The 23,358-nt window shown below is 42.4% G+C and overlaps 1 long non-coding RNA gene across 2 annotated transcripts in view; it reads left to right on the plus strand.

Moving 5' to 3' along the window:
• The window catches only part of LOC110390093, a 34,092-nt gene continuing 10,890 nt past the window's right edge, over nucleotides 157-23,358 (plus strand). The window contains exons 1-3 of one of the 2 annotated variants that reach the window (XR_002433536.1): nucleotides 157-1,455; nucleotides 3,593-6,757; nucleotides 7,965-23,127. This is a non-coding gene — a long non-coding RNA (uncharacterized LOC110390093). Of the gene's footprint in view, nucleotides 1,456-3,592; nucleotides 6,758-7,964; nucleotides 23,128-23,358 lie in introns of those variants that run through there. The other variant, XR_002433535.1, reaches the window with a different exon arrangement.

Below are 23,358 nucleotides of genomic sequence, written 5' to 3' on the forward strand. Positions count from 1 at the left end.
CCTTCCTGCCTGCCTTCCTGCCTGCCTTCCTGCCTGCCTTCCTGCCTTCCTGCCTTCCTGCCTTCCTGCCTTCCTGCCTTCCTTCCCGCCTTCCCGCCTTCCCGCCTTCCTTCTTGCCTTCCTGCCTGCCTTCCTGCCTTCCTTCCTTCTCGCCTTCCCATCTTCCTGCCTTCCCGCCTGCCTTCCTGCCTTCCTTCCTTCCTTCCTTCCCTTCTTCCTTCCCTCCTTCCCTCTTTAATGTTTGCTATAAACTACTTGACTGAGAGGAACATGCAGAGAAGGAAATGTAAAGGAATTAACGGTAGGTAGGTAAAGAATGCTGAGGCAGTCCTTAGCACTGATTGTGCTGCAGTTTGCTCAGCAAGGCTAGAGAATGCAAAATAATCTGTTTTAGCATTGTTGGTGGGTTTTTTGGTTGTTGGTTTTTTTTTTTTTGTCAAGTTGGATTAGAAGCTGTGGAAATGATCACTTCAACAAATGTATGAAAAGTTGCTTGTTGTCTTTGCACTGATGCCAACTGTATTGTGAACTCAGTTAATGGGCTCCTGTAGAGGAGCGTGAAGGAAATATGTTTCATTTTATTTTCCATAATGAATACTATGTGATCATTCTAGCTCCCACTTAAATTGTTGGTGTGGTTTGGAAGAGGAGGTAGTTTTTTCCTATTTTTTATTTTTTTCTGCTGTTACTTGTTAAGAGATAATGAAAAGGGGAAGTGCAAGTGACAAAAGAAACAAAAACAGTATAAAGATTTAGATGGAACATTTCAGTTGTCCTTCATCCCCGAGAAAGCAATCTTTAGAAACATACAGAGGCAAATCCAGATTTGAAAAAAAAGAAAAAAGTGTTTTAATTTGTCTATTTGCAAAGCTTAAGTTTTGAGAATTAAATTCTCAAAGTTAAGTGGACTTGAGAATGTAAAAGTAAGAGGTTTAGATTCTGATCTCTTGTTTATTTGCTCCAGGTAATGGAACTTGAATTTGACTCTGAGACCAAGCATACGTTAACTACTCTCTTGGGGACTCCCAGTCCAGTCCCATTTCCCATATTACGGTGGCTGGATTTCCATTTCTCCTTTGTTTTACACAAAGCTCCCTTAAAGCTGTGGTTATCCTGATGATTCAAATTGTCATTCCCAAGACCATGGCAACCATTATTGTCTGGAGGACTGTTCTGGACCCTTTCTAAAGGGCAGAAAAGAGGCAGAAAAAAACTGCCGCTGCCACCATCTCCTAATAGTGAAGGAGAGAAAATGAAGCCACATGGTTCAGAGATGAAAACATGAACTCTGACTTACCTTTCTTCCCTGATACAACTAACATGCTCTCTTCCACAGCCTACAGCAACTTGCTCATGTCTGCAATTTTTCAACAGCTGACCTTGTCATCCACAAGCAGCCTTGTCTCCCTCTCATCTGACTTGTTCCTCTTCACTTCTGGGCAACACAGTCCCCAGGTAACCCTGCCATTTCCAGGAGGAGGTATAATGTAATGCGTGTTTGCATTTATTTGGGTGAGTATAGGAGAAATATGTAGTTAACAGACTCTGCGTGAAGAAGAGAGCAATTGATTTGAAGTTGATATTAGGTAAGTTGATGAGCTTGCAGGGAGACTTGTAGTCAAAACACTGTGGGGGTACTAGAGAAAACAGAATTTCACAAAAGGAAACTGGAATTTGACCTTTCAGTCATATTTTATTAGAGCACTTCATGCAGGTAGATGCATGTCAGAGCACAGACTTCTCTAATGTCAGTCTGCTGGGTTGTTGCCTGTGTCCACACGGAGCTCTGTCACAGTCAGGGAAGCTGACAGTGGCCTCTGGGAATATTCGAAGAGCTAAGTTCAAGTGTAATTCTTCTAGAAAAGTGAGGCATGCTGATAATAGCAACATGCTCAGCTGCTAGTTTAATTATTTCTTGCTCTGTTCATATGAAATACAAATGAAAGAATTGGCAAATGAGAGGCAACACTAACACTGGAAGGCATGTTCAGCATGATTGTCACAATTTATTTGAAGGGAGATTATTTAAAATATTTGGAAGCATTCCTTCCTGGAAAATAGCAGACCAGGAAAGTGTCCTATTAGCTTAACAGAAACTGTAAACTCCTTGGTGTAGGCACCCAAGCATGCAACTCACAGCCATTCCCAGCTTCAGCCGTTTATATTGCCTCTACTCTTCCAGAGAAGTTAACAAACTAGCTACTGTAAGCAGCCAGCTTCAACTGATCATCTGTACAATCACAATATAGGATGTTCCTTTGACCTGGTCACTAAAATACTACAAGGGATCAGAGCCATGTCACTGCAGTTTAGGACCAATAATGGCATACTTCAGTTAGCACACTATATGTGTGCTCTGGTGACAGCAACAGGGCCTGAGGGAACAGCATGGAGCTGTGTCAGGGGAGAGGTAGGTGGGGATTAGGGAAGAGTTCTTCACCAGAGGGCAGTGGGCATGGAGCAGGCTGCCCAGGGCAGTGGGAACAGCCCCCAAGTGCTGGAGTTCAAGGAGCATTTGGACAATGAATTTTGGGTAGTCTGGTGGAACCAGGGTTTAGACTCGATTCTTGTGGGCCCCTTCCAACTCAGGATATTCTTGGATAAACTGAATTACTTAGGTCAATAAATAAACTTGTATACACTGGTTATCATGCATAGGTATTAAAAACATTGACTACTTAACAATACAGTGCTTTGGAAAAGATCAGTAATCTTTCTGAAATGTTTGGTTCAACAAAAAGAACACAATTAGATTAGCTTCTGCAGGAAAATGAGCATTTTTTTCCAGTCACCTGCACTCTGAAATCTTACAAATGAATTCAAGAAACTTTGATTGGGATAGATTTCTCAAAAATATATGAATGTACAGAAGTCCTGTGGGAAATTAAAAGTTGGCTGGCTGTAGGAGACACTTTCAACTTGGTTTCTCCACTAATATGATATAAAAAATGAATTTTAGCTATTGCCCTTCTGGCTGTCCATCAGCTATCCTTCTGTAAGTAACCTGGAGTCACATTATCTTAGTTTGATAGTATGGTGAGTGAAGGAGATGTTCCAGATATGCAAAGGGAATCTGAAGGCAGTGCTGGGTAAAGGGGAGAGGGAAGGAAAGCAAGTTACTATGGAGACATGAGTGCAGAGGCACGAGACACAAATCTTTACAAAACCAGGCTCATTTTTCTGTTTCATGGAACTTTCTGTAAAAGTCAAATAATAGGTATCAGACACAAAATAACAGCTAATCAAGTAATGCTCCAGTTGCAAGGCTCTCTCTATTTAACTGGGAAGCTCTGTAGATTTTAGACTTTACTAGTGTGTGTTTTTCTAACATTGCTGTATGAGAGCATTAGTTACATTACCACTTTGTAATGTTATACTGCCAAATATTAACCTTAAAGAGACTAGAAAATGTAGATTTGGGTAAAGAAGAAAATGCTACTGAAAGCTGGTCACCTTTAGTTGTCAAAAAACAAACAAACAACAACAAACCAACACAGTTATATTATACTTACTCAGATGAAGGGTTAGGGTTAGTATAGGTGATCAAAGGTAAGAATCCTCTTTTGGTAAGTATGTTTTATGTACCTCAAAGAATCAGGAGCTGGAGATCCAGCCTCTCGGATTTGTGGAGGAAAGACCCAGCTGCAGTCTGTCCACACTGCAGACAGCCCCTGCTCTCAGAGAAGGCAGGACACCCAAGAAGATTTTGAAACAGTGTGAAAAGCTTGTATCATGAATAGTAGAGAAAGAAACCTTGGAGGTTCAAGTTTCTGTTTCTCCCAAAAGTGAGTTTCACATGCTATGTTTCTGGTGGTTTTCGTTGTTGTTGTTGTTTTTTTGGGAGGGTGGAGGGGGGATGTGGAGGTGAATTACAATATTATTGCCAAGGGAGTTGCTAAAGATTTGAAAACACCGGCACTCTTCAATGTTAATTTACAAGATTTTAAAGAGCTGGTAGTAGTATCTTGACCTATTCAGGTCCAGTGAAACTTATCACAGCCATGCAAATACGTTTCCTCCAGAAAATATCAGGATTTAATACAAATGGTTATCACAATTTTTAAAGAAGTGGCTTCTAGAATAGAAACAGTAAGATGTTGAGAAACTCAGGATTAAGTCTTGTTTTCAAACCAAATTATTTAAAATGTTGTTAGCTGTACTCTGAAAGTGTGTCCATGCAGTATATTTATCCAACCCCAATGGCTGTTCAAGCCTTGATATTCACTATCATAGCATGATTTACAAAACTTAACTCTCAGTCTTAAGTGTGCCTACAACAGAAAAATTAGTTTGTCTTACATGTTTTAGAAGGTGCTGTGTGGTCTGGATCTTCAGCCAGAATGTTTGTTGCACTTAAATTCATTTAATCTCCTCAATGTAAATCCCACCCACTCACTTATCTGCTCTGCTCTGTGAAATTCAGGCATGTAAAAAACTCACAAAATGAGATGTATGAAACAGCTTTGCCTAACTTCAGGCTTTCTAGGCAATCAACACCTGCGACTTCAAGCTACTGTGACAAAAATGTAAGAAATGTTCTGTCACAGAATGCTAACTATTGGCAGTCTTGACTGACGGACGTCAGAAAGCCCTCATGTCTCACGTTTGTACTTCCTAACCTTGTGTGTGGTTTTTATCCTCAGAAAATGCAGTATGTCATGATCCTTTAAATAACAAATGTCCTTATTCCTTGTAATGGGGTCATTAAGAACTCTAATGTTCCAGGTATAAATTCCTGCTACTACTGTGCACCTTCATTTGTTATTCATGTGTGAATCCCTTTGGGTTCCCAATTACTATCCGGCAACAGCAATTGGCTCTTGAAATTATCCCCACAGGACTGACTTTGTAAAGGACACTGCAGTTTACATCTTAGTTCCCTAATTACAGACACAACGCTCGATAAACCTTGAACAACTAGTAATTGGAAGCTAATGGTTAGTCTCATTGAATCCCCGTTGACACAGATTTTGTTGCCCGATAACTGACCACAAGTGGGTCATGTGAGAAGGCAGGAGTGAAGAAAGAATATTAAGGTCATACACTACCAGTGGGAATTGACTGGAAAAAGTCCCTTATGAAGTGGGGGCTTAACATCCTCAGTTTGTTACAACTCAGTGCACAACATCTGAAACACCACAAGTGTTACAACTGCATCTCCCACCTAGGGTAAGAAATGGCAGATTAGATTTGTGAGGGAAGGAGGGATAGGTTTCAAAGAGCTTTTTGCCCCGCTCTGTGTGCTGGTCTCTTCTCCGCAAGTGCAATGTAGCCATAAAATACCTTGTGTTAATTTAGTTGAAGTCTTGGTCCTAATGCTATCTCAAGAGCCAAAAGTTTTTGTTACTTTCCATGCACACTGTCCTTCCACTCCCTGCTTCAGAATCAAGCCCTTTAGAACAAAAAAGAGAATAACCAAGATTATAATTTATTTGACCTTTTCAATATTCCTTTTCATCAAGTGCAAAGCAAAATAGTTTTATCACAATAAAGTTCATTCTATGCTGTATTTAATACTACTCCCTCATCCAAATATAAATGCAGACCTCTGACAAAGAGCACATGACATCACACATGTTCCAGCTGGTTATATAAATACTGTAAGATTACTTAGTAAAAATGATTGCTTGTGAAAAACATTATCAAGCAACGGTTTGAGCTAGGGTCATTGTGTTCTGATGATGCATGCTTTTTGTTATGGCAGGTAAGAAGAAAGCTTGTGTGGAATTTTGTTGGAACCACTTCATTTACTACTTCATTTACTACTTTCTTGAAACAGAACCTTTTATGAATTAACTCTAAAGTGAGATCAATAATCTTATAAAATAATCCATGATTTCAAAAATACCTTAATTTTGCATCGGCCCTGTTACCAGTGCCATGAAAATATTAATATTTTCATCATAAAAGTATGACATAAGAGGAGCCATCCTGACCCAAACAAAGGGTACATCAAGCCAAGCAGCCCATCTTCACCACTTGCCATTAGTGGATGTCTGGAGAATCACAAGATCAACACACGCATATTGCCCCACCACATCCCCAGAATTCTCCCATCTTCCACCCTTCAGGGTCAGGATTTCCTGACCCTCATATGGTTTGCTGAGTAACCTACTGTCTTCTGAACATTAATCCCATCTTCCTATGATGGGATACAAACATTTTGTATCCACGGTGTCCTTTGGGAGGGAACTTCACAGACCCACTGCCTGCTGAGTGAAAAAACACCTCCTTTTGTTTGTATTAAACTTAATTCCTTTGATAGTCTGTAGATTTTGCAATGAAATACTGTTGTCCTTAGTACCAAGGGAGTCTAGCAATTCATTTTGCAAGTCTCTGGCACAGCACTTCCTGGCTATTGTACAAGACCATGTATCCATTTTAAGCAGACATGCACACAAATATTGACTTTTTAGTTGGTTGCATTTTACATTTGCATGGCAACACTACACCCAGCACGAAAGCTTACAGCACAGCAGCAGAAAATAAGGCATATTCAATACCTGCTTTATCTAGCACTTCTCCAGTTCCAGTATTGATGGGTTTGAGACACAGGACAGAGATTACCTGTACCCCAGGCCTGACATGGACCACCAGCAGTGCTGCAGTGCATTGGTGTTGTCCTCCACTGATGCTGAAAGCAGTGCACATCCACCAGCCAGGAGTGTGCCCTCTGGCGAGTTCACTTGTTAGGCTCAGTCTCAAAGACTCTCAGGAGACACCAGAGAGGACTTTCATTTCTCCACCTGTTTTCACAGTAAGTAAAAACACTGAAATGCTTTCCTTGAACTTGAACTCCATAATGAGTCTCTTTATGAGATTAAAAGATAGAATGACACAGAAATGAAAATGTTACATCCCCAGATGGCAGTAAAGTTCATTCAATTTGATCACCTGAGGCAGAAAAATCAAAAGGTAAGGGTGAATATATCAAAATATCAGTGCAAGTCTCTTCAGCTTGGAGAGGCTGCTTGTGAGAGAGTGAAACAAAACTGCTCTAGTAGCAAAAACAGCAAAACCATCACAAGCCAAGTGAAGAGCAAACAGAAGAGAAGCATGGCAAAAGATTGGCTCTACTTAGTAGATAACTTGCAACAGGATTAATGGAAAGAACTTTCACAGGAACACTGCACCAGATCTTTGGCTGTGGCAGCTGACATGGGACACAGGCACTGGTGTATCTATCTGCTGCCTTTTTGCCCCTTACATTTTTCCCTACCTACCCTAACCTAGTATTTTATTGTAAAGGAATTTTTAATATGTAGTGCAGGAGTGCAGAGCTTCCTGCACTGTGCCAGGCACTGTGCACACAGGCAGGCATGTGCAGCCCCACCTTCACAGAGCTTCAGTTACAAACATAAGGGGCAGAGATAGCAAACTAAGGCAGGTTGGGTAGGCAATGTGTGAAGCATGTAAGGGCTGTTTCCCTGTGTCTCTCTGGCAATGAGTTTGACGCCAAGAATCACCAGCTATTCACAAGAGCAGAAAGCCCCTGTGAGGTACTGGAGAAAGATGAGGAGCGGATCTTTATAGGTTGTAACAAACCTAGAGCGGCTGTGGCCCAGGTGTGATGGGAGGGCTGGTTAGTCCTACCTTGGCTGCAGGAGAGCTGTCTGCCACCGGTGCCAATTTTGGGACCCTCACTCCCACAGGCTCTTCTGTGTCCCACTGCAATGGGTCCTCTGCCTGGCTGGGTCTAGCCCGAGCCCCAATAAAGCAATATCTCAGCAGGGGAAGAGAGGCCACTTTGCAGAAATGCAAGAGACCAGTCAAGGCGCACTGCAGAAGGGCTCTGGTTCTCTTCCTGGGTAGAAGGGATTTCCAGTTACTGCACACAGACACAGACTTATCTTTACTGAAAAGGAAAAATACATACACGTGTTTTGGCTCCTAAGTACAAAAAAGGAGTCACTTGTCTGCTAGCCACCCCATGAAGAAAATGATGCCATGTTTTCTCTTAACAGGAAAAAAATATAACCCTTTCTTGGGATGTCCTGCCAAATGAGCACTTTGGATTTGAATGACAGGGGTAAAGTTGGCTGTGGACACTCCTTTGCTGAAGGTTTGTGCAGTCTGAATAGCCCATTGTGTTAGGCAGAGCAAAGGACATAGCTGCACACAGTTTGACAACTAATCAACAGTTCATCACACCAGTGCTGTTCCGCAGCAGCTGAACGCAGATCAGACAAGAGCTTGCTAACTGCCCACCAGCAATTGCTGAGTGATAACACATGCAGTTCCCCACATGTTTATGCAGATACTCAGATTTATCTGACAGTTTTATACCCAGAAGCATGATACTCAGTAATTAAAATTAAAAATGTTTTGTCAGCCAAAACAAATGGCTATATAAATTAGAAAGCTGTAAAAATCAGTGGTATCCAAAAATAAAGATCCATAGATAAATCAGAATGCTGCAACAGAGAATGTTTTAACATAAGTGTGTTAATGTACAGCCGTTCTTAAATATAGGCTCTGATTCTGACTGGGAGAAGAGTAATTTTCCAGTAATAGCCAAGAGGAGCTTTGAGAGATTAAATGGAAAAAAAATCTTGCTAAACAAGGGGCGGGGGGAAAGAAAGTGCATATCCTTCCAGTGGGAAGGAAACAGGGAGGTGGTAGGGTGGGGAGATGCGCTGCGGTTCAGGGTTTTCTCCCCACTGTCTTGTCAAGAGGGCTGAGGTGAGTGTCACAGTGTCAGGAGGGGACTGGAGGGTGCCTTTGCTGTGCATCTTCTGCAGAGGACAATAAGGACCAGTAAAGTTTCTTCATCTCCTGCTATGCTTGTGAAGCCACATACTGCCCTATCTTGTGCCCACAAAAGGCAGGAACTTTCCTGGCTCTGGTTCCCACTTGTACACTTCTGCATCAGAGGGCAGGTGAGGGCAATCTCCATCTAAAAAAAAAAGAAAACAACAACGAAAAAAAAAAACCCACAGTGATTAAGCTGCAAATCTCTTAGATAAATCCCTTCCCCCTTGCTTCTCTGAAGGGCCTGCAGTTTCTTGCCTTACCAAGTGAGCAGTGACCTAGCCCTGACCCTTTAAGTAGACCCTGTGGCTCAGCAATAGCTCTGAACAGGTCTCCTCTGCTGCTGGTTTACAGCTGACATCAGTCACACTGCCTGGGGTCCTCTGGGTGCAACTGCCCTCTGGCCTTGGTTGTCAGCTTGGGAGCAGGGAAGAGCCCTGGTAAAAAAAAAACGTCTGCAAAGCCGAAAGCAGCATTAACAGCTGATTGAAAGAGCATTTTTTCTGTTTCTGCCTCAACCATAGGACAGAGAGTGCTTGGAATGAAAAGTGGGTTCAGGAATGGATGACAGAAAATGACAGCCTTCTTTTTCCAAGAGGCTTTTACAGTTCTCTTGGGTCTCACCACACCTCTATCAGTCCTGCTGGAGTTACCTAAGATTTTTGAGCATACAGTTCTGACCAATGACAATGGGAAAAAAAGTGAAAATATGATAACAAGCTTAGGCACAGCCAGATAGTCAGACAAGGAGGGTAGCATTTCTGCAGCAATTAAAACATGACTGTCTAAGACACTATCCCTGCACACAGCAATATGAAACCTACCCCATCCCTTCCTCAGATAGGCTGAGTTCAGTAGGATAAATGTAGTCTGTCTCTGATTTTCCCTCATTGGCATAGCTCCAGGTAGCTTCAGTAGGATGCCTTGAGTTACTCTAGCCACTACTGAAAACCAAATCCACCACAGGCTATGGAGAACAAAGCTGTTTCTGCTGAGCAGTAAGCTGACTGAATAAATGACAGAATGCTGAGACTGATTTTCTTGGGTTAGTCTCTCTAATCAGGTGGATCTTGAAGAGGTACAGCTACTGGGGAGCAAGGCAAAAGTTCTGTGCGGCCATTCCTGGAGCAGTATGCTTATGCAATGATTGTGAGGATGCCTGCTCATGGAATAACTTTACCAAAAGGCAAGACAGGGCATATTTTTCTCTTTCAGGAATAGAGTTCTGAATGCAGTCTTTCCAGATCATACAAATGAGTCATGCTTTGAAGAAACATCATAACCTGGGTGACATTGGTTATCCCTTCCTTGGGAATTGAAACTCCAGGCCACTAAATGTCTTAAAACTATACTCATTAACTTGGAAGTGTGAGTTGTTTTCTGTATATTTTTTCCTGTTTCTTGCCAAATACATGGGAACTGACTGACCACTGTGTTAACTCCATTGGCATTAAGGTGTAAATCCATAGCTCTAAATGGAGTTTCTGCAGTAGTGCAATAAATACTCGGTCCTTAGAGTCATGATAACATTACTTCTTCCTTCTCCAAGTAGGAGTTATGCTTTTTTCTCCCCTTCTACCTCAAAAGTTGAGGATGCCAAACAAACCTGTATCACCTTCTTTGTCTTTGAGAGGTGGCATGGCAATAGTTGAATGTGTCTCCTTGGTGATGAGGTCATTTCATATAGAATCATAGAATCATAGAATCACGAAGGTTGGGAAAGGCCTCTAAGATCCTCCAGTTCAACTGCTCAACTATCACCAGTATTTCCTACTAAATCATGTCCTTCGGTACAACATCTAAATGTTTCTTGAACACCTCCAGGGACAGTGACTCCACCATCTCCCTGGGCAGCCTGTTCCAGTGCCTGACCACTCTCTCAGAGAAGTATTTCCTAATGTCCAACCTGAATCTCCCATGGTGCAACATGATGCCATTCAGTCTATTTCTGTCATTAATTAGATGGGAGAAGAGGCCAATTCCCACCTCATCACCACCTCCCTTCAGGTAGTTGTAGAGAGCATCTGCTCACTGCAGTGCTGAGCTCCAGGACCATCATTTGATTGACTGTTCTATTGGATGGGTTGTGGTGATTGCCCTGGACTTGTTTTTCTGTCTTGCATAAGAGGCTTTTAAACGGCTCCAGTATTTTAGCTGTTCATGACGGGCACTTAACAAAACAGAAGAGGACTTTCTAAATGAAATGTATCAACTAAAACAGGTGACAGTTTGCAGCTTAATTGTGCTGTAGAGAATATGCTTACCATGGTTTTCAGAAGATTCTTGTATGGAACTAAAGGTCAAAAAGCCTTTTAGTTCCTCCCATGAAGAGTCCTGAGGCCCGTCTTTTCAAGGGAGTGAGCTCCAGTGCTGACAAAGCAGGCAGTGAAACTGAAGTTTTTTGCATTCTCAGGTAACTGCTCAGCACTAAACCCCTCCTGACAGTCTGCTCTGCCCACTCCTTACCAAGAAGCACGTGTGGGAGGCAAATGCAAGTCCAATAAAAAGCCAGGGCAGTAAACTGATGTACTTGGCAGAGCACAGCAGGGAACATGACTTGGCACATATCATAATTAGACTGCAGGGAAGAGCAGAGAGACTGTTTAGTGAGGATCCCAGTGGAAACCAGATTCACAGGGTGGGAAGGAGGCTGAATTCAATTGTAGTCAACCTCTCAAGAGGATGTTCTGAGTTTAGACAACCCCCTTCACAACTAGACCTTGGTTTTCACATGAAGAGTTGTGACTTGTACGCGCAAGCCTTTTCTTACATACTCTTACCTGTTTGGACAGGACTGAGCCTTGCTGATCATCATTTCTAATTGCAGGAACTCATATCTTTGCCCTGTTTATAAAAAAGTCCCTGTCAAATCTCTGCTTTCTTTAATTTCCAAGGAAAAGCATATGAAGTGCATGTGGTCTCTACCAGCTAAGCTTGGATGCCATCAGATCTCCTGTAATAGGTTCAGAGAATCGTTATTTAAACCACTATTCAAATTATTTCAAGATTAAATTCCAAATGGAGAAGCATTAAAATGCATGATCCCCATCTGCGTAATGTTCTTCCAGACTGTCCTCATTTACAAAGTGCTTCTACTTAGCAAAAGTGAAAAAAAAAAAAAAAAGAAAAAGCAGCTAGTTTTTAATTCACTAGACAGGAATTCAGGGATATTCAGGGATTAGTGACTATGTACACATCCCAGAAGGTGAGAAACTGGCATTTTAGGCTTTGTAAAGTTAATAATGGGCTGCTGATTCACTTGGCATTAACAAATGTTTACTTATAAGCATCCTAGATTACTGAAAATAAAAAAAAAATGTTGAGTAGTAAATTACATGAAATAGACATATTGATAAATGAAATGGAATTGAACTTGCTACAGTAAAAAAAAATAAAAAAATCAGGCCTTTCTGTTACTGGATGTGTGGTTGCTTCTATGTTGCCATGGAAGCTCTTCCTTTAACACTGCTAGAAAAAATGAGAAGGAGTTCCATGAATCTGTGATCTGACTTTTTCATCCTTTTTTCTTTAAGTGCAGTTCTTAAAAGCATGCTCCATAACTTTAAGAATTTAACTTAAGGCATGAAGAAATTTGCAGAAGAGACTCTGCAAAATCCCTTTGGAAGGAGTAACTATTTATATGATAGTAGCCAGCACAGAGGTTAAGCTAACAATAACCTTGAAGACAGACCTCTCAACAGACTATTTGCCAAAGAATTCACCTGAAGGTATCTGTTACCACAGTTGTCTTAATATAAGTAACATGATTTTCAAAATCTGGAGTATCCACAGATCTCATGAAAACTAACAACAAGTGGAGTAGTTCAGTATTACTGAAAACTGGGTCATTTCTACTTAACTACAGCCACTGTGGAACCTTTATCCTGAGGTCCTACAGAAACCTGAAACTCTAATATGCTACAGACTGACCAGTACATTCATGGTATGTACATTTTATTTCAGCTCTGTGAAGCAGAGGCACACCTTGTAACTTGAACTTACAGTTCAAAACCTCTTCCTTTAATCTGGTGCAAACAAAATGGACCACTCTTGGCCCACTGATAAATAAGTTATGCCATTTCAGCCCAGAGGCTGAAAGGCTCAGAACTAGAGTGTTAAATTAGACCCCAAACTTTCAATTGGAAAACATTTTTTTTTCCCCACAACTGGTGTATTGCGCTGCTGCTGTATTTTATTGGGTTGTGTGGGTTTATTGATTGTTTGTTTTGTTCTGTTTTGTTTTGGAAAGCATCAGGCAAACCACTACTGAGTCTTGTGTTAGGTTAGAGAGATGCCTTTCGCTGTGTGCATCTCACCTGCAGAACAGGGACATGGAAGATGTTGCCCAATGAGCTGGTGGATGTCCCATCCCCAGAGACATTCAAGGTCAGGCTGGATGGGGCTTTGAGCAACCTAATCGAGCTGTCAGTGTCCCTGTTCATGGCAGGGGAATTGGACTAGATGACCTTTAAAGTCCTTCCAACTCAAACGAATCTAAGATTCTGTAAACACATATGCAGCAGGGAAGAGTGACTGGCTTTCAGAGTGACTGGCTCCTTGGACTTAACAGGGAAGGACAGGTCTTGGGGCTGGCTCAGGAAGAGGGGACTTTGAAGGGTCAAGAGAGGGCTCAACTACTCTAGTGAACTTCTAGAAGGATTTGTTCGTGTTCTTCTAACTTTTCCCTGAAAACTCAGGGCAAGAAGGTGAACTATGTGTGCTGCTATCTGTGCTGGAGAAGTCTCCTAAGTGATGTGGGATTTCTTATGGGGCACCCTGAAAAGCTGGTTCAGGCAAGGTGCAGCAATGCAATGTCACAGAAGATCTCATCATTTGACCCTGGGGTCAAAATCATTTTGCCCTGGGGGCAAACTAGAACATGGAGGCTACTGCACCTTTCTCATTAGAGCATGTGATCTCTTGCACCATAAAAAGGAAACATATAAAATTATTTATCTCCTGAACTGTTTGTGGATGAAGATAAAGGGCAATTCCTCTGTTATTCTTTCTTCTGTCACCCAGTCCTGAAGATGGAACATTAAAACACAGGTTAGGTTACCCAAGTCACTGCTGCAAAAAAAATCCCTCGAGCAATTCTGTCCTCGTTCAAAGTTCAGCGCTACCTGAAAAAAAAAAAGAAAAAAAGCCCAACCCTTCTTGGTCCCAGCATGGTGCAGCTTTCATGCCGTGTCTCTGTTTCAAACATATGTAAAGATTTCAGCCTTGCCTTTGCAAAGAAGAGAAAACATGCACTTTCCCCTTCAACTTATGGAAAGGACAGTTATGGTACGAAGCAGCGGATGTAACTGCAGCTGCCACAAGCAGAAAAGGATGGCTGAAATAAAGGCAGGGCAAAAGCCTGCAACACACTTGGCTGCAGGAACCAAAGCTCTCTGTGCACTCTAAAGGACTTTGAAGGAAGACACTACGTAGTGCAAAGTTTGACCAAAGTTCATTTCAGTGTCACAGTGCTCAGTTTTACCTAAGGAGCTGGGTACTCTTCCCTACCATGAGCAGCAAGAATATGCTTTGGGTCCTAAAGCCACATTCAGCCCTAAGGATGAAAATACCAAGGGGGAGAGATTTCAAAATGCACTCTACAATTGCCATATGGTATTCAAAAGATCTGAAACTGAGGTTGCATGAGGAGGGAAAGAAGTTAATTAAATTGTTAGTAAATAGCTACTAATATTTGCATTATAGGCATTTAAACTCAGTATGCGGTCTCTCTTTTGTATCTCCTGCATCTGTTCTGATTTTCTGTTTCATCATAAACAACACTCTAAGAAAAGGCATCTTGTTCATCTTTGACAGGGAGAAATTAAAAAGAGAGTTGGCGTTTTGGACTGTAATTTTGTTGCTATTAGCATACAATGAAAGTTGACTTGCTACACAGAGTTTTCAGCTCTTGCAGATGCTGCAGTGAGTATTCTTCTACATGCAGATGTTGTACCTTTCCAACTACAGCCCATTTTAAAATTAATAGCCAGGGACCATATTTTTGTCACATCTGAGGGAATAGAGGTGAGCTGTACTGAACTGGCACCTGAAAGCTACAGCTTGTAACAGTGCTGCTTTGCCAGGTATTGCTGAAAACAAGAGAGGAAAATAAGACACTATCTTGCAGAGAACTTACAACATATCAGGCAAAGGAAAGCAGGAAGGCAGACAGGCAAGAGCATGAGATGTGATATGACACAGCCTGAGGGAGTAGTGTCAGGGAGCCTGGCAAAGCAATCCAGACTTTTTAGTGCATTTTCTAGAACACTATCCTAGTTTTGTTTCCCTCCTAAATACTCCAGGACAAGGCAGCTTACTCAGAACTGTTTGTAAGTTAGCCAGGAGAAATCAGCTTTTGCCTTCTAATGAAGATTTTAAACAAAGTAGGGGTAAAGCAGGAGCAGGGAAAGAGAAGAGCAAGGTATTCCTAAAGCTAAATGGTTGCCCTTCAAATCATGGAACCCTTGAAGTACAACTGCCTTTGCTTTTCACTCTGGATGCTCTCAGAGTCTGGCCAGAGATAAAGTGCTAGTGCAAGCAAGGCTGACCTGAGAAAGTGATTCATGGTACCTGACTTCAAGGTGAAGTGAAGCAATACGGGAATGAGGCCTTCACTTCTCTGTAGTGCTGAGTGGAGGAAAAGGGTTGTGATGGCTTGTGGTGGTACTGCTGCTGGGAGACCCAACTCAAGGCCCTTCATAATGACTTGAGTGCTCCTCCTCAGAAACCAGGCCTCTGGGCCTGACATTTTGGACTGAGAAAGCCAAATCCACAAGACTGCAGAATCACTGCAAAAATCCTGGGTGTGGACTTGAAAATGTTAACTTCACCGTCATTTATCAGTTTCCCTTTGTGATCAAATATCCTGAGTATTTTCACTTTCCTCTAGTTAAAAGCAGCATGTTATGGAGAGCTTCTTTTTGTGTAGAAGCCATGTGAGGTTTTACACCTGCATGCAAAACAAAATAATTGTGTTTTGTTACTACTTTGAACCATACAGCCACTTCTATTAAAAGCTGCATGCAAATAGCTATCTTTAGTGTGCCACAGATTAGTCATATTTGTTTTCCAAGGAAGATTATAAATAGTGTTTAGGGGGGAAACAGAATGTATTTTGCAAATGAGTCCAGATGGAAAACTAACAGATGGCCCAGAACTGTATTTTTGTATGCTCAACCCTACATTTAAATTAAAAATTTTCATAATTAAGATGAAGATCCGTAACAACACAAGCTACTTGTCCTGTGCAGCATTATATATCATGCATCACAGGTATCAAGTGCAGACTTTTCATAAAATAGTTGTAGAATGTGTAAGCAAATTTTGCTACACAATTAGTGGGGGAAAAAAAAAAGAGCAGGAACAAAAAGCAATTCATGAAAATTAAAGAAAGGAGAAAATGAAAACATTGTATACAAACACATGACATACAGGAAAGATATCTAGCACCATCTGGTTTTTTTCCTTTGCGAACTGAATGACCTGCCTCTGTACTCAGAAAAGGAAGGAGAAGAAAGGTCACATTTTTTACAGCCTTTCAGCCCAGAACTGGTAGGCCAGTGGGATTTTCCTTTTTCATTCCCTGCATGAATTGGGGCTCTTTAATTTTAAGAATTGTAAGGTTGGATAAACTGTGATCATATGCACACGCTATATTTTGCAAGCAGAAGCAAGGGCAGTGATTTGCATGTTAATATTTTCCTCCCATAAAGCAATATCTCTATGCATGGTTGGTGTAACTGCTACAGACTCGGTTCCTAAAGCTGGAACATTACTCTGTATGTGGTCTGATGGTCAGGGGATTCAGCAGAACTTACCTCCTTGACATGAGGTGGAACAGGGACTCCCTCCTCAGCATGAAACCCCATCCTGGGCTCTCCACTGCCCAGAGCATTACCCCAGCATGGAGAGATGTGGCTCCTGCGTTCACACCCAACAGCCTCTTGGGTGAGAGGGAGGAAGAGATGCTACTGATAGACTATTTTGAAATCGATTGCTCTTGGGCCAGCCAAGAATGAGGAGGAGTAGGAACAGCTTCAGAGCATTTTTGCCTTCCCATTGTGCTCCCTGAAGTGTCCTCCTTGGCTGTCCCAATTCATAAGCCAAACTTCCAGGCATAGCCTTATGGCAAGAGGTATGGCCTCTCTACAAAGAAACAAACACCACCCACATACAACTGCCAGGCATTCTGCAGGGGTTAATAAAAATGACACTACCAGGAGACACTCAACTGCAAGTCAGCAACTCAGTGGTTTTACAAATCAGTTCACTGTGGTAGAAAACATGCTTTATTATCATATAGTAGCTGCTTCTGCTGCTCTGTCATAACATTTAAGTGCCTTACCATACTGCATTAAATAGCATGACTCGTGATGATCATCTTGCTCATTTTCCTGCTCAGCTCATCCCCATGGAGGGAATTCTAGGTACAGCAGAGTGCCTTGTTTTGCTACAGTATATACTATTTTTGGACATGTTGTGGTGTTTATTTTAGTGAAGGAATGACTGGAGCTGCATGTTTTGCATTGGAGCACATCAGGGGATGCTTGTGACAGCTTTCCCCTGCTGCAGAAGTCTATTCCACAGGAATAGACTATTGCCAGTTCCCAGGATGGCAAAGGCAAGTTTGCCTTCATGGAACATCTGATAATGAGAATAGCCTCAAAAATGACAAAGACAAAAATTCCACTTCAGATTAACCCATCTGATAGCATTCTCAGGCATTTGTTGTCCAAATCATAAATTCAAGTAAGGTGCTGTTTTCATCCTAGGGAGTGCTATTGTACTGCTGCCAATGTTCTTTCAGAACTTTCTATGTAGGTTTGACATTTCTGGAAGATTTCTCCCACTTGTCAGATTCTCCCTCCCTACTTTTCCTCCTGTGTGTACCACTGATCTGATGGCTGCAGAGACATCTGCTGGTTGTTATACGCTCTGAGTATTAATTAATTGTAAGGAAGGCAGAAAATTCCTCAAATCACATTTAGATTCTTCAATTTATTTTTCTATTTCTTGAAGTTTGTTGAAATAAAGTTTGATTTATTAGTGTGATGGTGGAGTAAAGATTTGAACTAGCCTGTTTCTGTAATGGTATTTATTAAAGTTTTTGAGACGCAGGAAATCCAGTTTGAGCTATAACTCTCATTTAGAGTCAGGTACATTTAGAAGTTTATAATGACTCCCACATCCTACATGCAATTTCCTAATATCTTATGTACATAGAAATAGCCTTTTGGCTTTACTTCTGCATTGCAAGTGCAAATTCTTCAAAATAAAGAATATTCTTTATCTATTTGTGCAGTATCGTAAAAGCTAGACACTACCTTCTACTTCCAGCAGTGTCTATGGCTTGCTTTTCTGCATGTATGTGTTTGGGAAGCATGTCTTCAATTCTTGCAGTCTGCTGCAACTCCTCCAGTCCCACCCTAACCTGTCACTGTTAGTCTATTCCACTTTAAGAAGTTCTTCCCCCATTATCAGCTTATTTGCACCACTCTGCTGACCTGGTAATCTATCAGCACTGAAACACCAGGTTAATAATTGACATGCAACCTAATCTGGGCTTTCCAGACAGGTGAATTTGATTGTAAATCAGTTCTGCATACAGGTTTGTCTCTTCTGTTCTTAATTACACCTGAGCAAATCTTAATTTGCCTAATATATTGTTTCAGCTTTTTGCATTTCCAGAATTCACATTTCCATATCGAACACTTCTTGGAGAAGGAAAATGGCTCATCCATTAAATCAAATGTGACAAACAAAATAGTTAATACTTCTCTTAGCTAGTGTTACTTGAATTTACAGCCCATGTTCTAGAAAAGCTTTGTGTCTATAGTAGTAGCAAAGCCAAAAACCCAAGCAGATATTAAGGATAAAGGAGAATTCATTTGTTTCCATTTGAGATTGCTTTGTAACTTGCACAGTTATTTTTTCTTTACCTGAAAACATTAATACCCTCCTACATATATTAGCTGTTGATCTTCTCATCAGGAGAGGATGGGATGTTTCCTGGTGCATGCTTTCTCAGCTTGGAAAAGGACAGGCAACAAAGAGAAGCTTTACCATCTAGGCCACATCTTGCGGAAAGCCAGAGCTCAGTGTTATTAATTCTGTGCGTGTGGAAGAGTTCCAGAATCTGCCCCAGGCCACCACCAGCAGCTGGAGCACATCATGGCCATGGGCACCCTCATCCCTGCTCAGCAGGGCTGGAAAGACCCAAATCCTCCTCTTGCCTCTGAGACACAGTGCAGTGATGCTACAGCCCCTCTCTACCCAACAACACAGCGGGCTGCAGTAAGAGCCCCAGCCAACATAGGGTCTTGGTGCTGGGATGGTATTTCTTAGAGGAATGATCTTTGGAACATAATCAAGAGACCAAATGCAAGGATCTGCCAATAGAGAGAAAGAGAGAAAGGAGAAAGAAAGGGAATGCAAGCATTTCCGAGTAGTAAGATATATGATGGAATTCATGATGGGATTTTCACTGAAGAAGATAATATAAGCACAGGTTCTCCTAACAGTGCTACACAGTCAATGCATCAGACCATTGCCCAGGCAACCTGCCTAGGAGATAGGCTATTTCTTTTGGGTAAACACAACAGATTTATTTTTCCATTTTCTACTTTTTTCTATCAGTATATCCTTTTCAGGACAGCAGCCTTTCTGTATCTGCCTTTGTGACTAAAATGACACTTACAATAGGACCCATCAAATCAAAGGGATCTTCACTGCTGAAACCTAGTGCTAGGGGCTGTCAGCTCCCTTAGCTGCCCACTGCCTCCCTTAGCTGTGACATCACAGACCAGGTGTCCCAGAGCAGGCTGTAATAGAGGTTAACGGCCATGGGGACACCTGGGCTACACTGCAGACAAGAGAACAGGCTTCCATGGAAGATCTTTTTCTCAAGGGCTGCTCAGACCAGGAGTTTGATAAAGATGCTTGTGATATTATATGCAAAATGGCAGTTTGAGAAATACATGCTGGGGCACTGTATAGGAAGTCCGCATCAGTGCTTGATCACCAGTTAGTGTCTTTTCCCCAATCAGATTTAGAAATGCCTTCTTTAGTGTAGGTGCAAAGACTCACACTCACAAATACACTCCCTCTGCCAATGGACACATCAGGTGGAAAAACACTGGTGTGACAAACACATATGTGAGACAAAGCTTGGGGACAGCTGCAGATTTTAGAGAAGTGACCCAGCACAACAGCACAGATGGAAGCAGTCACAGAGAGAAGGGGAGACTTGCTTTGGCTGGTTGTACCAATTCAATCACAGGAAAGACATTTGGCTTGGCAGCAGTTGACATGACTTGGGAAAGGACCATTTCCTTCACTTTGACCTTGGGATGTCCTTTCTCAAAGCATTCTCCAGCTGCTTCAGTTCCCGAGGAATGAAATGATCATTGCCCAGTATTACTCTTTTCCTGGAGTTCTCCTCCACAGAAGAAAAATCTTAGTGGCAAATAAAATTGGAGTCCTGACCTTAATCTGGGAAAAAGGGGAAAAGGAGAATGAGAGGACTACGTTGTTTTATGTCATGAAGGAAACAGTAGAGCTTTGTAGCATATGCCTCCTTCTGACTTAAACTCACATGTTCTGACCAAGCTGACAGTTAAAAATGTAAATCTGTCATGATGATCGTTATGTTTTGTTGAGACAAGAATTCTACTTAACTCACAGAGCCTGCAACTTTCTCTTCCCTGAAGAAATTTTTGTTTTGTCTTCAAACATTTGGGTCACCTTTAGTCATCAAGTCTTGAATGTATAACTCAGGACCTAGAAGCATTTTCACTATTGAAAGATGAGGAGTAAAATTTGTAATGGGATTGTTTCATAATATGGGATAAAACACAAATGCTAGGGGAACTACAGCTTTGTTTGCAGTCTATCTAAGAGGTTTTATTTCCAACATCTGTTCATTGCTTGCTGTGCTGTTAGCTGATGCAGAAGTTTCAGCTGTTTGCAGAAGAAACAGGATAATTTGTTTTTTAATTCCTTTCAAGTATATCTCTATCTAATTCATTCTGTTCCAAGAACTAAAGTCAACAGTGGCAATTTATGCATGAACACATGACTGCGAACACTTGTCAAGGTTAGCTGAGGTGAGGAGGAGGCTTCTGTCCCATGCTGAGAAGGGTGCTGTAATTCTGCAGTGGGTAGGACTGCCTGTAATCTTGCTGCTGATCTAAAGCCCATCTGGGCAGAGCCCTGCAGCCCTGAGACTGCAGCAGCCAACTCAGCTCAGCACAATTCAGTGAATGTGTCAGTCAGTGCTGGGGCAGGTGGCTCTGGTGGGGATTCTCTCTCCTGGTGCTGCATTTTGGGAGCCTGCAAATGCCAGGTGAGGCCAAGGTACAATGAAGGACGTGCCTGGAAGCAGCAGGCTGTGTGACTGACGGCACTTGGGTGTTTGCTGTGGTTGCAAAGCTCCAGAGAAGAGGTCTGAAGTTTTTTTCACAGGGCTTGTGATCATTGCGGGGAATCAAGCAGAACTTGATGCATAGGCCTGCTCCCTTCTGAAAGGTGGATGCAGCTCTGTGGGTGAGTTTGTGCTTTATGTTGTCCTGCTATGTTATCTCACAGGCACTATGGGTATCGCTGGTGATCAAAGTTACAACTTAAGTCAGCAAGTCTCTGAAACTGCCACAGAGGTGAGGATAAATGCCGACTAAATGCAGGACGTCTAAATGCTCTAGAAAAAATTCATCATGGGAAATTAAGTGCAGGACAATTTATGTGTCAAGGATTCCTCCCTCCTTAAGGCAAATGTGGAGAAAATCTAAGACATGGCTGTTAGTACGAGGTGACCAGTTACGATGTGAACCCAGCAAGCTGCAGTAGAAGGATTGAGATCTGTTGCGTGTCCTGAAGCTGAACAACCTTCAGTGGGCAGGAAATGAGGGCTGTAGAGGAAATTTATAGAATCATAGAATCATAGCATGGCTTAAGTTGGAAGGGAACTTAAAGATCATCTACTTCCAACCTCCTGTCCGGGCAGCTCAGGCTGCCCAGAGGCCCATCCAACCTTGTCTTGTACGCTACCAGGGATGGGGCAACCACAGCCTCCCTGGGCATCCTGTGCCAACGCCACATCACCTTCTGAGTAAAAAATTTCTTCCAAACATCTAACCTAAATCACCCCTCTTTTAGTTTAAAGCCATTCCCCCTTGTCCTATCACTATCAGGCCATGTAAAAAGTCGGTCTCCTTCCTGCTTGTAAGATCTATTCAAGCACTCACGCCACAGTGAGGACTACCCACAGCCTTCTTTTCTCCGAGCCAAACAAGCCCAGCTCCCTCAACCCTTCTACATAGGAGAAATTCTCCAGCCCTTTGATCATCTTTGTGACCTTCGCAGGACCCTCTCTTACAGCTCTACAACCCTCCTGTGCTGGGGGCCCCAGGCCAGGACACAGTATTCCACATGGGGCCTCACAGGGGCAGAGTAGAGGGGGCCAATCCCCTCCCTCTCCCTGCTGGCCACCTCTCTCCTGATGCAGCCCAGGATACTGTTGGCCTTTGGGGCTGCAAGAGCATGCTGCTGGGTCATGATTTTCATCCACCAGGGCCCCCAGGTCCTTCTTGGCAGGGCTGTTCTCAGTGAGTTCTCCCTGTCTGTACTCACACCTGGGATTGCCTTGATCCAAGTGCAGCATCTTGTGCTTGGCCTTGTTGATCCTCATTATATTCTCATGTGCCCACTTTCTGAGCATGTCCAGGTCCCACTGGATGGTGTTCTTCCCTTCTACTGTGTCAGCTGCACAGTAGAAGGCACTCAGCATGGTGTCATCAGCAAATTTATAGAGGGTATGCTCAATCCCACTGTCTATGTTGTTGATAAAGATGTTGAACAGCATAGGTCCCAAAGGTGGACCTGGGGGACACTGCTCGTTACCAGCCTCCATCTGGATACAGAGCCCTTGACAACAACCCTCTGGCTACGACCATCCAACCAATCATTTATTCACCTAATAGTCCAGCCTTCAAATCCTTACCTTTCCAATTTAGAGAAGGATATGGTGTGGGACCATGTCAAAGTACTTGCACAAGTTCAGGGAGATTACATCAGTTGCTCTTCCTTTGTCCACTGATGCCACCACTCCCTCATAGGAGGCCATCAGATTGGTCAGGCATAATCTGCCCTTAGTGAAGATGTGCTGGCTGTCTCAGATCACCTTTACATTTCACATGTGCCTTAACATCTCTTCCAGAAGGATCTGCTCCATGATCTTTCCAGTCATGGGGACTCGTTCTGTGGAATGTGCTTTACAGAGCCTGTGTGCAGCTCTGGTCCACCCAGCATGGAGATCTTGGGACACTCCCTTCTCCAAGAGAGTACATCCCTGCTTGTATTGCAGTACCTTCGTATTTTGTGGTAAGTTGGCTGCTTGGTAAGGGCAGTTAAGCAAGGCAGCGTTTCTAGGAACTAACAATGCTCTCAAGTTACCTTATTTTACTCTGTCTTCAACCCATGTTTTCAAAGTTGAAAATACCCTAATAAAGACATGGTAACAGCTTGCTCCCGTCTCTTTTGTCTCTGCCTATTGTAATCTTAGTACCATGTTATGAAACAGGACTCAGCAAACAATTTCTGCAGGCCTGATTT

This window comes from Numida meleagris, chromosome Z (assembly GCF_002078875.1).
Source record: "Numida meleagris isolate 19003 breed g44 Domestic line chromosome Z, NumMel1.0, whole genome shotgun sequence".
Classification (NCBI taxonomy): domain Eukaryota; kingdom Metazoa; phylum Chordata; class Aves; order Galliformes; family Numididae; genus Numida; species Numida meleagris.